A 5,133-nucleotide genomic window follows, 5' to 3' on the forward strand; every position below is an offset into this window, starting at 1 on the left:
TGGCAGAAAGAATAGTCTGTTATTAATGACGAGGAGATGTGGGAGGACATTTGGATATATGCAAAAACAAAATCTATCTGTAATCGTACTAGAGCAATCCAATTAAGAATAATACACAGAATACATATATTCCTGGGGCGGCAGGTAGCCTAGTGGTTAGAGCCTATTTTTCCTCGGACCTGTAAATACAATGATGGATTCATGAAATGCTCTTGTCCACGGTGGTCTGTGAACCCACAATCTTCTGACCCGCAGCCCTGTGCTCTATCAATATTCCTGCATTGCCACGTAATGCTTACAGGATGAAGAACTGTTTCTAAAACTGCATATCTAAGGTTCTGGTCTGTCCAAGAAGTGAGGATAAACGATAGACATGTTCTCTGATATCCACTTTGTTTTAATTATTATTTTGGGTATAGGGGAGGGTCACCTTTTATTTTTTCCCCCCAAGCGTTTAGGGAGGGATTAGGTCAAATATATTTTGCTGAAGGGAGGGCCATCCATTTTCATTTCAGAGAGGTCCAAAATTCTCCATGTAAAATTCACTCCCTTTATAAGGGCACAGGCGAGACCCAAATGCAGACACAGGAGGCAGGTGGTTGAGCTCCGATATTTATTATGACAAAAGGGATAGTCCAAAGGCAGGTCGGGTACAGTCGAGAGTTCATAAACCAGGTCAGAGTCCAAACAGTACCAGGCGATAAGGCAGGCTCGAGGTCAGGCCAGGCAGGGGTTCAGTAACCAGGTCAGAGTCCAAACAGTACAAGTCAATAGGCAGGCTCGAGGTCAGGCCAGGCAGGGATTCAGTAACCTGGTCAGAGTCCAAACAGTACAAGTCATTGTCAAAGACCCCAGCCACCCTAGTCATAGACTGTTCTCTCTACTATCGCATGGCAAGCGGTACCGGAGTGCCAAGTCTAGGACAAAAAAGCTTCTCAACAGTTTTTACCCCCAAGCCACAAGACTCCTGAACAGGTAATCAAATGGCTACCTGGACTATTTGCATTCTGTTCCCCCCTAACCCCTCTTTTTTACGCTGCTGCAACTCTCTGTTTATCATATATGCATAGTCACCTTAACTATACATTAATGTGCATACCACCTCAATTGGGCCGACCAACCAGTGCTCCCGCACATTGGCTAACTCTGTTCATCATAAATGCATAGTCACGTTAACCATATCTACATGAACATACTACCTCCATCAGCCTGACTAACCGGTGTCTGTATGTAGCCTCGCTACTTCTATAGCCTCGCTACTGTATATAGCCTGTCTTTTTACTGTTGTTTTTTATTTTATTGTTTATTTATTTATTTTTTCTTTATTGTTCACCTAATACCTTTTTAACATGATTGGTTAGAGCCTGTAAGTAAGCATTTCATTGTAAACTGCATGTAACTTTGTTTACAGTCATTGATCTCAAAGTCATTTTGCATGCCAAACCACCCCTGGCAATATCAGTAGCCTAATCAAACTGTGCACTGTGCCCAGGTTAACGCGCTGACCAGCCTGTTCCTGATCTTGCACATCTGCTAGCACATTCAGCATTCAAGTGCTTGAAAAAAATTGAACAAGAAAAACCCCAAAATAATTGATTTAGTCTCTCCGTGTGTTATAAATCTCTTTCAATCCTCAAGAGGCTGAATGTATATCACTGGAGAAAGTATCTGAGCAAACGGATACAGAGCCCCTCTGTCTTAGTATGTGAAGCGTATCTATCTGATGCTGGCTGATCAAAAAGAATATGACATTGTTGGTGCCCATAGCATTCAATGCAAGCGAAGTCAGGAGACACTTGGACTCCCTTGATAAAAATAAATAAATAATAATAATTGCCAATAAGCTTTGAACTAAAATAAGTGAGCTCAGCTGTGAATGGTCCTTGCGCACAAAAAAAAAGTGTCACAGGATGACAGTTTTGATTTGTGTTACTGATGGTAGGCTTTGTTACTTTGGTCCCAGCTCTCTGCAGGTCATTCACTAGTTCCCCCTGTGTGGTTCTGGGATTTTTGCTCACCGTTCTTGTCATCATTTTGACCCCACGGGGTGAGATCTTGCGTGGAGCCCCAGATTGAGGGAGATTATCAGTGGTCTTGTATGTCTTCCATTTCCTAATAATTGCTCCCACAGTTGATTTCTTCAAACCAACCTGCTTACCTATTGCAGATTCAGTCTTCCCAGCCTGGTGCAGGTCTACAATTTTGTTTCTGGTGTCCTTTGACAGCTCTTTGGTCTTGTCCATAGTGGAGTTTGGAGTGTGACTGTTTGAGGTTGTGGACAGGTGTCTTTTATACTGATAACAAGTTCAAACAGGTGCCATTAATACAGGTAACGAGTGGAGGACAGAGGAGCCTCTTAAAGAAGAAGTTACAGGTCTGTGAGAGCCAGAAATCTTGCTTGTTTATAGGTGACCAAATACTTATTTTCCACCATAATTTGCAAATAAATTCATTAAAAGTCCTACAATGTGATTTTCTGGATTTCTTTTCTCATTTTGTCTGTCATAGTTGAAGTGCACCTATGATGAAAATTACAGGCCTCTATCATCTTTTTAAGTGGGAGAACTTGCACAATTGGTGGCTGACTAAATGCTTTTTTGCCCCACTGTACTTCCGGAGGTGAGTGACTGGCAATACCCCCTTCTCCAAATCAAGAATAACCTTTTGTATCGGGTGTCGCGCCAACAGGGAGAACTTCCAGAGGTATTGTTGCTTCCCCAACGGTATGTGGAAACCATTCTTCAGCTGGCCCACACCCACCTGCTGGGGGTGAACCTGGGAATGGAGAAGACCCGGGAACGGATTGCCGCTCAGTTCCACTGGCCTGGGATGAGGAGGGCCATGGAAGATTACTGTCACAGCTGCCCGGAGTGTGAAATGACTGCCCCAAATGGACATTTCCAAAACCCACTGGTCCCCCTACCAATCATCGGGGTGCCCTTTGAACGCATCGCCATGGACATAGTGGGATCCCTGGTAAAAACAGCACGAGGACACCGGTACATCCTGGTAATAGTGGACTATGCCACCCGGTATCCCGAGGCCATTCCCCTATGGGAGGCGGTACCCAAGGGAATCGCCCAGGAGCTGTTCCACCTCCTTAGCCGGGTGGGCATACCGAACGAGATCCTGACAGACCAAAGGACTGAGTTTATGTCCTGCCTAATGAAAGAGTTGTGTGCTCTCCTGCAGATCAAGCAGATCCGAACCTCTGTCTTCCACCTGCAGACGGATGGGTTCGTCAAGCGGTTCAATAAAATGCTCAAACAAATGCTGCGGAAGGTCATCGAGCAGGACGGGAAAAATTGGGACCAGTTACTACCCTACCTAATGTTATACTGATATACTGTTATACTGATGCTGAATTGCGTTGAATTGCGTCTCTATACTGACGCTTTGCTTGTTTGATTGCCTTGCGGAGGGAATAGCTGCACTGTTTGTATTCGGTCGCCTTGCCATGATTAAAAGCAGGAGGAAACAAGCCATGATTAAAAGCAGTAGGAAACAACATCTCCACCCCGTTGATCCTCAACACTGGGGCCCCCAGCCCTCAGCCCTCTCCTGTACTCCCTGTTCACGCATGACTGCGTGGCCATGCACGCTTCCAACTCAATCATCAAGTTTGCAGACGACACTACAGTAGTAGGGCTGATTACCAACAACGACGAGACAGCCTACAGGGAGGAGGTGAGGGCCCTCGGAGTGTGGTGTCAGGAAAATAACCTCTCACTCCACATCAACAAAACCAAGGAGATGATTGTGGACTTCAGGAAACAGCAGAGGGAGCACCCCCCCATCTACATCGATGGGACAGTAGTGGAGAAGGTAGAAAGTTTTAAGTTCCTCAGCGTACACATCACGGACAAACTAAAATGGTCCACCCACACAGACAGCATGGTGAAGAAGGCACAACAGAATTTCGCAACTCATAAACTTTTACAAATGCACATAGACATGGAATCACTGGTCACTTTAATAATGTTTATATACTGCTTTACTCATTTTATATGTATATACTGTATTCCTTTCTACTGTATTTTAGTCAATGCCACTTCGACATTGCTCGTCCTAATATTTATATATTTTCATAATTTAACTTTTAGATTTGTGTGTATTGTTTTTTGATTTGTTAGATATAACTGCACTGTTGGAGCTAGGAACACAAGCTTTTCGCAACACCCGCAATAACATCTGCTAAATATGTTTATATGACCGAGAAAATTTGATTTGAAGCACCCCTAACCTACAATTCCCTTATTCTGACAGGAGTTTGTTTTCCTTATTGCCATTTCAATCCAAATAGAAGTTCACCATGTCTTTGTTGGTTCTCAAGGGCTACACAGGGTTTGTTTTTCACCCATCCCTAACAGTCTATGGCTGTCACAGACGGTTACAAAAGAGGTGGTTGAGTTTAAAAGTCCTAGATGAAAGCATTTGTAATAGTGTGAGCATTGAAAAGAGAATAATCTCTTTCAGAGCTTGAGAATAGTCTCTCTGAGTTTTAATTCAAGCAAAAGTATGCCTGGCTTGCTAAAAAGGGACCTTGACAGACTGTGAAAGGTGGACTATTTTCAGAGACAGTATGTCAAATGTTATGTGCCAAATGTCACATAAACACAAGCTTGATCTACTTTGATTAATCCCAAGAGCCAATGATTCACCTGAAAAGTAAGTACCAAATTTAGAGTATGTGAGTGATACATTTAGTTATTATTTTATATTTTTCTCAACATTTTTATGAATTTGTTAGATAAATATATATTTAGTCGGTTGAAAATACGTCAACTCTGCCAAAAATGACCATGTTGTAGCTGTTGAATAACGCAATACAAACATTATGATATTTGCAGAACAGACATGATAAAAAGCCATATCAATAGAAATGTAATGAAAAGTACTTATTGAATGAGTAATTGTTTGTGTCGATATGTAAAAAATCCCCTTTGCATCAACTCGATGCATCGTCGCCCTCCCCCTCCCCCACTGCACTCGATGTCCCTGGTGCTGCAGAGTACCTTTAACCAGCCTGTATCGTTTAAAGTTAGGGTATGGACGTCCCAAGGATCCCGCATAGCACTGAGCGAGCAACATATAGGCATGGAAGCACATTCCGGTGGTGTGTGCGGCGGGAGA

Source organism: Oncorhynchus keta, chromosome 27, assembly GCF_023373465.1.
Source record: "Oncorhynchus keta strain PuntledgeMale-10-30-2019 chromosome 27, Oket_V2, whole genome shotgun sequence".
In the NCBI taxonomy this organism is placed as follows: Eukaryota; Metazoa; Chordata; class Actinopteri; order Salmoniformes; family Salmonidae; genus Oncorhynchus; species Oncorhynchus keta.